Source organism: Macaca thibetana, chromosome 2 (genome assembly GCF_024542745.1).
Source record: "Macaca thibetana thibetana isolate TM-01 chromosome 2, ASM2454274v1, whole genome shotgun sequence".
NCBI classification, from domain to species: Eukaryota; Metazoa; Chordata; class Mammalia; order Primates; family Cercopithecidae; genus Macaca; species Macaca thibetana.
Window position 1 is genome coordinate 34878356 of NC_065579.1, and position 13613 is coordinate 34891968.

The window sequence follows — 13613 nt, forward strand, 5'->3', positions numbered from 1 at the left end:
GACATCTCGGAAGCCCACATGGAGCCCCACAAGCACTGGATTCTGGAGCAGTCTGACACCAGCTGTCAGTGTGCTGCCAACAAGGGAAGACAGGCAAGACAGGCTCTTTTGCGAGCCCGTAGGACAGCTGCTACAGCCACAGTACTGAGGAGCAGACCAACTGCAGACCCCACCTCTGCTGCTCCTCACCAGGCGGGGACCACCAGCTGAGGCTCCCAGCACAGCGGCCCCTGCCTGAATACTGCAGAAAGTTGCAGCTCTGGGGTCCTGTGGGATGGAACTCCAAGAAATATAACTGAAAAACCCTCTGTCCCCGCCCCTGTTGCCCTCAGGTTGAGGTGGAAACAAAGAGACTGAATGATTTCACACATCTCCAACAAGGATACCACTGCCCAGATATGAAGAACTGGGCAGACTGCACACCCTACAACTCCCTGCCTCTGCTTGCCACCTTCTGGTACCCAGTACAAGCACCCTGCCTCCACACGAGCATTTCAGCTGCAGCCCAGAGTCCTGAAATCCCTACCCCCACAGGCTTATGCTCTCCCCTCGGGTTCTTACCACCCAAGCATTCTGCCTGCCCCTGCCTGAGAGTTCATCCAGTGACCCAGGGACCAGCCTGCCCCTCTCCATCGCAGTCAGCACCAGGACCCTGGGCTAGCCTGATCTGGCTCCAGACCCTTCAGGACTCATACACACTGTTCAGCAGACCATCTAGGGGCCTGGAAACTGAGGAACTACCTACCTTATTCAAATTCTGCTGGCACCCAACCACTTCTCACACAAGCCCAAAGGCGTAGTCCCTGCCTTTACACAAAGCAGCAGTGCTGTCACATCAGAGAACAGCCCTGCCATAAAGCTATTTGTATCAGGCTGAGTGATGAAGTTGCCCCAAACCACTTTAATGGAAAGTCACAAAAGAGGCATTTTCTGAGGCTCTCAGCCACATTGGTCTAGACACAGACTACAGTGTGTATCTGAATGAGGAGTCATCAGCCCTGGAACAGGGGCATAATAGGAAAATAGACCATGTTCCTACCTATCAAAGATGAGGAGTCCATGCAGACCCCTCACCAACCACTTGCCCCGCCCCAAAGATCTCAGTGCTTTTCACCAGGAGCTCCTCCCAGCCACCTTTGACAGGGCTGGTGCCTGCACTCACCATAGGGGTATTCGTGGGCAAGTCAAAGGCTCCAACTCTGCCTAGCTGTGTCTCTCCACCTCCACAGAACAAGAAGCACAGGGCACCAAGCACTCTACTGTCCAGTCCATCACCTAAAACAACAGAGAGCACCTCACTGTAAACAAAAACCATGTACATACCCATCTGTTTGTGCAGCAACTGGCTCATACCTGTCAGCACCATCTACTGGTCTGTAAGTTGAATCACACAGCCCAATATAAAACCTGCCCACAAAAGTGCATAGGGTTATAGAAGCAAAGCTAAAAGACGTTACCCAACATACTCTACAGTCACATCCTCTAGGGAAGGAGAGAAATGGAAAAATATAGAGAGAAAGAGAAAAATTCTACCAGCATGAAAATAAATACAAGAATTAGTAGCACCAGACTCTCCAGATGAGAAGGAACCAGTGTAAGAATTCTGGCACCATGAAAAATCTGAACATTGTGAAACCACCAAAGGATCACATTAGCTGTTCAGCAATGATCCTTGACCAAAATGGAAATTCAGAAATAATAAACAATTCAAACCATGGAGCAAGGATGCTCAACAAGAGCCAAGACTAAGTTGAAAATCAACACAAAGAAACTTCTAAAGAAATCCAGGAAATCGGCCGGGCGCGGTGGCTCAAGCCTGTAATCCCAGCACTTTGGGAGGCCGAGGCGGGTGGATCACGAGGTCAGGAAATCGAGACCATCCTGGCTAACATGGTGAAACCCCGTCTCTACTAAAAATACAAAAAACTAGCCGGGCGTGGTGGCGGGCGCCTGTAGTCCCAGCTACTCGGGAGGCTGAGGCAGGAGAATGGCGTAAACCCGGGAGGCGGAGCTTGCAGTGAGCCGAGATCGCGCCACTGCACTCCAGCCTGGGTGACACAGCAAGAGACTCCGTCTCAAAAAAAAAAAAAAAAAAAAAAAAAAAGAAATCCAGGAAATGAAGAAAGAGATAAACATCTTAAAAAGAAATCAATCAGAGCTTCTGAAACCACTTAAGAAATTTTAAAATACAACTGAAAGCTTTATCAATAGACTAGGTCAAGCAGAAGAAAGACTGTCAGAGCTTGAAGACTATTCTTTTGAACTAATCCAGTCACACAAAAATAAAGAAAAAACAATTAAAAAGAGCCGTCTTCAGACACCACCGGAAGCAAGGAAGGTGCTGTGTAATCAGTAAGGAGCAGAGGCATTTGGAACTGCTAAAATGCCATATTACCTTGGTGAGAATCAGCGGAAGACCAAAGAAGATGAGAAGGATGACAAGCCCATCTAAGTTCTGGATGAGGCGGATATTGCCTTGCTGAAAACTTACGGTCAGAGCACTTACTCTAGGCAGATCAAGCAAGTTGAAGATGGCATTCAGCAACTTCTCAAGAAAATTAATGAGCTCCCTGGTATTAAAGAATTTGACACTGGCCTGGCCCCACCAGCACTCTGGAATTTGGCTGCAGATAAGCAGACACTCCAGAGTAAACAGCCTTTACGGGTTGCCAGGTGTACAAAGATAATCAATGCTGATTCAGAGGACCCAAAATACACTGTCAGTGTAAAGCAGTTTGCCAAGTTTGTGGTGGACTTTAGTGATCAGGTGGCACCCACTGACATTGAAGAAGGGATAAGAGTAGGTGTGGACAGAAATAAGTATCAAATTCACGTTCCATTGCCTCTAGCCTCAGATTGACCCAACAGTTATCATGATGCACGTGGAGGAAAAATCTGATGTCACATACAGTGATGTTGGTGACTGTAAGGAATAGATTGAGAAATTGCGAGAAGTAGTCGAAACCCCATTACTTCATCCAGAGAGGTTTGTGAATCTTGGCATTGAGCCTCCCAAGGGCATGCTGCTCTTTAATCCACCCAGTACATGAAGACACTCTGTGTGCAGGCAGTTGCTAATCAGACTGATGCGTGCTTCATTCGAGTTATTGGATCTGAGCTTGTACAGAAATATGTCAGTGAGGGGGCTCAAAAGGTTCATGAGCTCTTTGAAATGGCCAGACAAAAAAAAAAGCCTGCCTTATCTTCTTTGATGAAATTGATGCTATTGGAGGGACTCGGTTTGATGTTGGTGCTGGAGGTGACAATGAAGTGCAGAGAACAATGTTGGAACTGATCAATCAGCTTGATGGTTTTGATCCTCGAGGCAATATTAAAGTGCTGATGGCCACTAACAGACCTGATAATTTGGATCCAGCACTGATGAGGTCAGGGAGATTAGATAGAAAAATTGAATTTAACTTGCCCGATCTAGAGGGTCGGACCCACATCTTTAAGATTCACGCTCATTCAATGAGTATTGAAAGATATATCAGATTTGAATGGTTAGCATGACTGTGTCCAAATGGCACTGGTGCTGAGAATGAAGCGTCTGCACAGAAGCTGGTATGTTTGCCATCAGAGCATGGGAAAAATTGCTACTGAGAAGGATTTCTTGGAAGCTGTAAATAAGGTCATTAAGTCTTATGCCAAATTCAGTGCTACTCCTCGCTACATGACATACAACTGAACCTTGAAGGCTTTCAATTTAAAACTTTTAATTGGAATCCTAACCTTATATAGACTTGTTAATAACCACTTCACAAAAAAAAAAAAATGGTTTCAAAATTGAAAAAAAAGAACAGTCTTCAAGAAGTATGGGATTATGTAATGGGATTATGCACATCTATGAATTATTGGCACTCCTGAGAGAGGAGAAAACATAAACAACCTAGAAAACATATTTGAGGGAATAATTCAAGAAAATTCCCTAATCTTGCTACAGAGGTAGACATCCAGACACAAGAAATCAAGAGAGCACCTGCAAGATACTATACAAAATTAACATCACGTTTCTCAAAGAGCTTAAAACAGAGCTACCATTTGAACCATGATCTATATCTATATACCCAAAGGAATATGGATTGTTATACCAAAAAAATACACGCACTTGTATGCTCATTGCCACACTATTTACAATAGCAAAATCATGGAATCAACACACGTGTCCATCAATGGTGGATTGGATAAAGAAAATGTGGTACATACACACCATGGAATACTATGCAGCTATAAAAAAGAACAAAATTATGTTCTTGACAGCAACAGGGATGCAGTTGGAAGCTATCATCCTAAGCAAATTAATGCAAGAGCAGAAAACCAAATACTGCATGTTCTCACTTATAAGTGGGAGCTTAACATTGGGTACACATGGGAATGATAGACACTTAGGACTACTGGAAGGGGGATGGAGGTAGTGGGGGCAAGGCCTGAAAATATACCTACTGGGTACTATGCTCGCTACCTGGGTAACAAGATAAATTGTACTCCAAATCTCAGCATTACACTATATGCTCATGAAATAAACCTGCACATGTACCCTCTGAATCTGAAATAAAAGTATATCTAATATATATGTGTCATCATCTTTTTACAGAAACTGAGGTTTATGGATTAAGTAACTATATGACTCAGCCAGTATCCATTATTTGTATAATTCAAACTCAAGTCTTCTGGGCTTTTCCCTATTCCAAAATAATCAAATTTCTGTCAAGAACCCCTTAGGGTAGAGAGGAGGACACACGGAATGGGTTAGCATATGAAACTCTTTAATGATGTCTTCTAATCTACTATATGTTGATTAAATACATGATATATTTCAAAGATATATACACCAAGACCTTGGAATGTTCATAAGTGCTGTTGGGACTAATGAAATCTAGATGCATATAAGTTTTACTGAACTCATAGCATCTTATTATTCCATGTTTTTCCATCAGGGGATACCAAAAGTATAATATTATCACATAGATAGATGAATATTTTTGCCATTAGGGGTCATTCTCAAGAACTACCACTGTTTGCCATACAGCTTCCTGAATCTACTCTTTAACACGTAATGCAAGCTGAGCACCACAGAATTAAATTTTTGTACCATGTGGCTCACTTACATGACAAATGAAAGCCATGATACGTGAGTTTAGGCTCAAGAGAGAAATACTTCGCCTGAGCATGGCGACCATTTTGCAAATTATGACCTAAGAAATATGAGGGATTTGATTTTAAAAATCACATTCTTAGATATCGCCTCAGACCTATTAAGTCAAACTCTCTGGAGATGGGGCCCACAGAATCGTATTTTTTAAAACTCCCTAGGAAATTCTGTTACCCATAAAGTCTGAGACTCACCAGTAAAAATGGATACCATGAATAAGTACTGACTATATAGTACTGCATTTAAATAAGATTCAAATTATTAGCATAAAAGTACATAGGATATAAGGCCTTGGACGTAGGGGTTCTTGTCCCTGAAGAAAAGAAACTATGAACTGCTAACATGTTATTAGCCAAGCGGGATTTTTTTTCCCTATACTGAGATGTGAGGATGCTCTTCCAGACCAAATTTAAGATTTTTTTAATAAATTCTCTCTCTCCTACTTAATATAGCATAGTACAAACATCATTCATTAATATTGATATAGCCTCTGTCCTTATTGTTACTGTTTGTTGCATTTCATTTCATTTGTTTTCACATTCAGACATTCATTCCTTGACATACGTTGAAAATTGGATATGAGAGTTTATCCTGGTGAGTCTGTGAAGATAACTGTTGTCATGAAAAACGAATTGTCCTTAGAAGCTGATAAGAAAATGGAAACCTCAGTGTGATGAACAGAAAGATTCTGAGTCCACACCTAAGCCTAGACCAAGAGAATAGAGTAGTGGAATTGATAATGGGCAAGGTGGCAGCGAAGTGCCAGGCACTTGCTATTCTTCCTCTTAGAAGTTCAATATTTGCAGTGGAAATGTGTTCCAGGTTACACAGAACTCAAAGTCAGAATTCCGGAAATTTCTCCTTCATATCTGACATTAATGTAAGAGAAGCAGAATCCAAAGAGGACAAATTTCCAAAGCTACATAACTACTTGACAAAGCATACCAATGCTAGAACCATTTCACACCCATAAAATGTCTCACAATGTGACAAGTTTCCTTTAACTTTAGTCATATCTGTTACATAGCTTCTAGAAAGAAAGTTGAGAAAATTCCACCATGCCAAATCGGCAGGCAGTTCTCCTGAGCAGTATGTCATGATGCCGTACCCCTGTATCAAGTTAACCCACAAACCATCAAAAAATAATCTGTAATAGTCCAACCCCAAAGGAACCAAACCAGATAATGACTGATTTTGCTCTCTTAAGCAGAAATGCATTTCCAGAAAAGGTGGGGAGAAGGGGAGATTATCTGGGATAAAGTCAGCCCTGTGAAACAGGACAGACGGAGTCAATGCCACACGTTGTGATGTGCTTTCTTCCCCGGAACCTACTGAGTTGAGGGCTGGAGTATAGGCCTACAGGAGGGTGGTTATAGATTCTCCTTCCCAAATGCACTTTGAAATGCATCTTCATTGAGCTGGTAATTAAAGAACTGCATTTCTCCTGATGGACACATAGACATGTTCGCAGCTTTATAGATCTCTCACATCTCTAACAGTTAGATACCATTCCACTACTCCAGACAACTGGGACTAAAAGGCAAATTAGCATCATAAGCATTTCAGCACCTTCCTTCTCTTAGAACCACTAGATAGTGCCCTTTCATTTCTCTGCTATTTCCTTTTAATGGTTTTAAATGGATTTCTTAAAATACAAATCCTGTACAGAATGTTCCTCCAATCTGTAGGGATAAACACTATTGGTGCCCATAAAGAAATTGATGCTCCATACAAGCAGCTTAATCGGAATCATCCTAGAGTGTAGGCATTGCCTACAGATGATTGCAGAAAGAAAGGGAATGAAAGCAGAGTACAAGGACTGAGGCAAGCTGGGGGTGGTCCCTGCAGCCGTATCCTGTGATGCTTGGCAACAGGAAATGAGATTAAATAAATGTATCTCATTCCCCAAATATGAGGCTCTTCCAATTTACTACATCTTTTCTATACCTGGCCAGGTATGATTAACTACAAGGATAAGGATAAGGGTTGAGAGGAAAGGAGCAAGAAGCTGCAGCTAAATCCTTCTGCTAGGTTTACAGGCGGGCTCCACTGGCTGCACAGATGCTAGCTTATTTGGGGACCTCCTGCGAACTAGAAAAAGGTAACCCTTGCTCAAAACGCTTTACTGCCATCTGCTGGAATGTTGTCAAAATAACTATTCATATCTAGAGTCGCTACAAGAAAATGTCATCCCCTGGAGGAGTGCCCTGTCACTGTACAACCCAAACAATTGTAAATTGAGGTTGCCTTGGGAGGAAATCTAGTCTGGCAGGTGGAACAGGAAATCCCAAAACTGTAAAAGAATGGTTTTGGGCCAGTCTATATCAAGAGACCACAACATGTAAATAAGGTAAGGCATAAGCCATGATGAAGCACTCCAGGGGGAGCCTAGGCTCAGGAAGCCAGTGGAGTCATTGCCTCTGCAGTGAGGCTGATCATAAAACCAGTTGCTGATGGAGGCAGAAGAAACTCAACAAGTCCAAGACAGGCCATAGCACCAACCAGACTGAGGGAGTAGGGCAGACTCCAGTGCACAGAATCAGACACAGATCTTCAGACAATGAACATAATTGCAAGGAAATAAGTAATTGCAACACAAGCTGTATAAGCACTCCACCATAGAAGTTAGCACAGAGGGTTGTAGGAGCACATAACAGGTGCACTTAACCCCATCTTGGAGTACCTGAAAAGCGTTCCAGAAGCAGCAATAACTAAGGTAAAACCTAGATAGAACACAGTTCCTGCCCTCAAGGAGTTTAGAGAATAGGTCTGACCTATCTCATACAGTAGCCAGTAGCCACATGTAGCTATTGAGCCCTTGAAATGTGGCCGGTGCAATGGAGGAACTACAATTTTAATTGTATTTAATTTTCATTTTAAAACTGAAGCAATGCAAAATATTTTTCCCATTAAATACAACTTTATTGTTTGGTAGGATCACATTTCACTCTAACCATTGCATTGGATAAGATATTACTGTTGCATTGTAATGTACATGTATTTTTCTCCTTTTAGAAAATTACATATGTCACTCTCACTATATTTCTATTAGATAGTACTGCTTTAGCCCAAAGAGATAGTCATACAATCTGAAAAGTAAAGCATTCATTATAACGCTGGGATAGAAGTAGGCTCACCTACTACTCACTGTTATCTGGAAATATTAAACAAAATGCTCAGAAGATCCTAGATGGCAGAGAAAAGAACACATATTAAAAGCAAATGAATGCAAGCTGAATTTATGAATAAATGGGTGGCACATACTTAAGCAGAGAATAAAAGCAATATATTTTAGAGGAGCACCTCATAATCTGGACAGAGACTGGTCCTTACCCTGGGGTAGAGTCTGTGGCTGTTACAGATGTGGAAATATAATGTTCACTTACATCAGTCAGTGTGCATTAGGCTACAAATAACAAAAAGTCTAATAGCCAGTAGCTTCAACTTTAGAAGATATCCATGGTTTACTGTTTAAAAACACAGAGGTAAAAAAAATCTGTGGGTGGTTCAGCAGCTGAAATGTGTCTTCAAAAATTCAACAACTGCTATCCTTTTCTCCATCTTCCTAAGGATTTAGTGTTTTATCATAGACTTGTCACTTGAAGGTCCCAAGGCAAGAAGCAGTAGGGGTGGGAACAGCCAAGTTAGAGAATCTTTCCTTTAGCACATTGACGTTCCAGTTCTATCCCTAGCTTCCAAGGAGACAGAGATGGCAATTATCTGGCAAAGGAGAGCCAGAAAGTCATAATATGCTTACACAAATCCTAAGTGTTCCATTGAAACTGGACTTATTGCTGCCAGGAATTATACTGGGGTCCTATTAGCAAGAACTAAAGGAAGGTAATGCATAATGTCTGCCACATTCACTAATTGTTTCATGATATTTAAATGTCCTATATTCTGATTCTTAGCAGGTAATTGGCTAAAAGACGCTCTCTTAAATGAGAAAACATAAATTTTTTATAATCATATATGATGGAGGAGAGCTATGAAAGCTCTAGCCAAATCAAAGCTGTAATAATCCAATGGCAACTTGCCTATGATTCTCTTATTCTCATTTAGGAAAAGTGGTGTCATCTCAGTCCATTATCTCCACTGAGAAGTACAAGTATGGGATTCACAATGACTGAACTGAAAAACTTGTTTTTACTGGAAAAAAAATGAATTGTTTTTAGTATCCTTATAACGGGATGAGAAAACTGTAAATTGCTCAGCATTATTGAGTCAAGAACAAGTTATTTTTCAAATTTCTCCAAGTAACAAGGGTTGTAAATTGAACCCTGTACTCAGTGATTTTAAGACACTTTTTTTTTTTTTTGGTGCGTGTGTATGTATTTTTTTAAATATATACTTTAAGTTCTAGGGTACATGTGTACAACGTGCAGGTTTGTTACATATGTACACATGTGCCATGTTGGTGTGCTGCACCCATTAACTCGTCATTGATATTAGGTATATCTCCTAATGCTATCCCTCCCCCATCCCCACAATAGGCCCCAGTGTGTGATGTTCCCCTTCCTGTGTCCAAGTGATCTCATTGTTCAGTTCCCACCTATGAGTGAGAACATGTGGTGTTTGGTTTTCTGTTCTTGCTATAGTTTGCTGAGAATGATGGTTTCCAGCTGCATCCATGTCCCTACAAAGGACACGAACTCATCCTTTTTTATGGCTGCATAGTATTCCATGGTGTATATGTGCCACATTTTCTTAATCCAGTCTGTCACTGATGGACATTTGGGTTGATTCCAAGTCTTTGCTATTGTGAATAGTGCCGCAATAAACATATGTGTGCGTGTGTCTTTATGACACATTTCTTAAAAGAATATTCTGTTAGGAGCTATAAACTGAAGACTGAAGAGTGGGAAGCAACATTAAATATCAATAATCTTGGCCACTGAGGGAAAGGAATCTCCACGTGATAATCACATGGAAATTCAAATGTGCCTTCATGATATACTTCATGGTATTCTTGTAAGCCACTTTCATGGAATGCCTTGCCACCAGGAGAGGCCACACAGCTCACCCTCTGCAAGGACGTGTCAGTGCACAGAAAGGAATGATACAGACATAAATCAAATGAAACCGAATTATGTTTAATAATTAGAAGTACATGTAGGCCTTTCATTTCTAAAGGTATTTATTCCATTTCTATTTGTTTCTAGAAGCTAAAGTGGGTCCTGGCAATACAGAAGAAAAGAGCACTAGGTCCTACCCACAATCTGTTCATAGCCTAATGGGAGAGACAAATGGGAAAACAAATGTCATTCATTAGAATAACGAGTCTTTTAGTAATAAAGACAAGAGACTATAAGAATGTCTTGTAGAGGAAGCAAGATTTTACTTGAGTTTTTTAAATGAATAAACATTTTCCAGGGAGACAATGAGCTAAAGGGGAGTTCTGGATGAGAACCCAAAGGCAGCCATTTGATAAACAGAATGGTGGTTGGAGAACTAGGTAAATTGTTCCACATTGTGTGTAATAAAGAAGATTCGATGGCTCTGAAAGAACAGAAAGAAAAAGGCAGAGACAACATGCAAAGGGCCTTGTACTGCACTACAGTGATGTAGTAAGTACAGAGTTTTGCAGTTGAAAAGACCTAAAATTGTGTCCCAGCCCCTTCACTACCAACCATGTGACTTTTAATAAGATATTTCCATTTTCTGAGGTTCAATTCTTCTTTTCATCTATAAAATATAGGTAATAAATCCTCTTGTGTGGATGAAATAAGATAATGATTATAAAAGTACTTGGTAAACTGCAAAGCAGTATATTGGCATCTGTTACTCTTATCAATATACATGTATTATTGTTAAACGGGATATAAAAGCAGGGAAACCTGTATTCACATTACCATCCAGGAACAATTGTACTACTGTTTCCCAGTGAATTAGTGGAGCAAAAGGGGCTGCAAACTAGCTTAAGTTGTGAGAACTCATCTAATAGCTAAAATAATGCTAATTAACTGTACTGTGACTCTAGTGGCAGAGAGCCACTAAAGACTATTTCTGAAAGTGCTGAAAACTTAGTAGATGGGCCTCCTGATGTAATTCAGTGGTGGTTTTATAGGTACCTTTAATGGAGCTGTTTTGTTTCCATCTGAACCTATTAGCTGCTGAGCATACCCCAATCCTTTCCCATGGAAAAATAAGGCAGCTGTGTTACTAGGAGCAATGGTCAAATGTACTGATTACAGCTTCACCACCACTACCAGCATCCCAATTGTGCCTGTGGAACCTTGTTACCATGGCAACCATTTACAAACCCTTCAAAAGGTCTTTCTAAGGAGTTCTGCTGGAGTATAAGCTATAACCAAAGCCAGGGCTGGCTCAAATAAGTAAATCTGAGCTCTAGCTTCAGCTATGTCCCTACATATTTCTAAGGTTTGAGAAATGATCTCAACTTACTAGGCTTTGATTGCTCCTTATCCAGAGAAAGGTTAGTCTTCACTTTTATAAGGCTCTGTGAGCACCGTCCTTCAAATAGATAATTATTGAGAGCCCACACCATAACAGGTACTTTACAAATAAGGTTCTCTACCAGGAGCCTTCATGGTTGTACGTTTTTATTCAGCATTTGTAATGGTTTCCTTCACTTTCATTTCTCTTTTCTGAGCCATCTAAGTGACCTTCTCCACCAAAGGTGAGCCTTTTTAGAAAGATGCAGCTACTCTTTCAAAAACTTACATGTTTATAAATAAGTGGCAACGCCTTTGTAATATTTCTTAAAGAGTGAATCTGGCTGTCAAAGTTGTCACATAGACTTTCCAAGGAGCTCTTGTGCAGGAGCTCATGAGACCAAGGTCCCAGGGGAGCAATGTGCTGATAATGCATAAGGACCTCAACATCATTTATTGGTGTACTTAAAGTAAAAGGAAAGATGAACTTTTCATAGGAAGATCTAAGTTTAAAGCTCTAATTCTTTAATTCATTCTGTGTAACCTTGGATAAGTCACTTGATTTCTCATCCACTGTGATAGAATCTGAAAATATTAAGACTATCTCTCAAGATTGTTGTTAGACTCAAATAAGATACAGTATATGTAAAAATTATTTAAGAGCATATGTTGTTACTTTCTCGTATACCAACCTGTCCTCTATACTGACTAAATCTAAACTGGCACACGACAAATATTGAGCTAAGGTGTAAGGACTGGTCAGATAGCCAGAACCAGATAAGGAAACACAATAAGAATGACTACTTTGAAAAAATAGATGACTTATGACTAGTATTTAGGAAGGAAGAGACTTCTGTCTTCAAACTCTTGAAAGATTATCATGTGAAAGCAGGAAGAGATTTGTGAAGGAAGGTGTGAAGAGACTGAGAAGTTCAGAATGTAGAATTCGCTGATCAAAAAAAAAAAAAACAACACAGTATAGAAGTGCGATTAATAGACTTTGAAATCAGAACTTGAGTTGATTCCAGTTCTGCCACTCTTTCCAGATGACCTTGGACAGTTTATTTAACTTCTGTAAGCTTCAATTCTTTCATCATTATAATGGCATTAATAATAGTAACGACCTCATAAGGTTGTTGTGAGGATTAAATAAGATTAGAGATATAAGAGTCTTAAGAGAGCCAATGGCTCATGGAAATGTTTCTATAAATATTGACTACTTTTTCACGCCTGTAATTCCAGCACTTTGGGAAGCCGAGACGGGCGGATCACGAGGTCAGGAGATCGAGACCATCCTGGCTAACATGGTGAAACCCAGCCTCTACCAAAAATACAAAAAAATTAGCCAGGCGTGGTGGCAAGCACCTGTAGTCCCAGCAACTCGGGAGGCTGAGGATGGCATGAAAACTGGACGCAGAGCTTGCAGTGAGCCGAGATTGCGCCACTGCACTCCAGCCTGGGTGACAGAATGAGACTCCGTCTCAAAAAAAAAAAAAAAAAAATTGACTACTTTTATTAAATGATGAGAGGTTGAGTAGGAAGAAAAGGAAGATAGTCTAATGGGTGGAAATTTCTGGGAGACAGATTCAATTCCATAGGAGGGAAGCATTTCCAAGGATAAATGCCATTTGACAAGGGAGAAGTTATGCTGTCCTAGTTCCTCTTTCTGAGCGGGATCCCTGGATGCTGCCTTAAGCCAATGGTCTTTACCTACAAAGCTTGGTCTAGGTGTCAAGCAGTACACTTCCCTTATTTGAGAGCTGAAATATTTGAAGCTGAGGAAGCAACTAAGGGGGCAGTAGTGCCTTGAAAATCAACTAATTCAAAATCCCAGAAGACCATGCTAATACATTACCAAACCTATGGGAGCTGGGCAAAGACAGAAGATCCTGGAGGGAGGCCAACAAGGAAGAGGGAGTCAGGTAGAACCTGGAGTTACTACTCACCAAGAAAGAGGCAGCTGCTGGGGTATGTGTGTGTGCAAGGCTATCCAGTGGGGATTGTTGGAGCACAGGCGGGGCAGATGCCCTCTTAAGGTGGTAAGTTTTCAGTCACTAAATATTGTC

The 13613-nt window shown here is 40.9% G+C and overlaps 1 pseudogene; it reads left to right on the plus strand.

The window, feature by feature from the left end:
* Positions 1–2360: 2360 nt before the first annotated feature.
* On the plus strand, positions 2361–3688 carry LOC126947269 (26S proteasome regulatory subunit 7-like; annotated as a pseudogene).
* The last annotated feature ends 9925 nt before the right edge of the window (positions 3689–13613 follow it).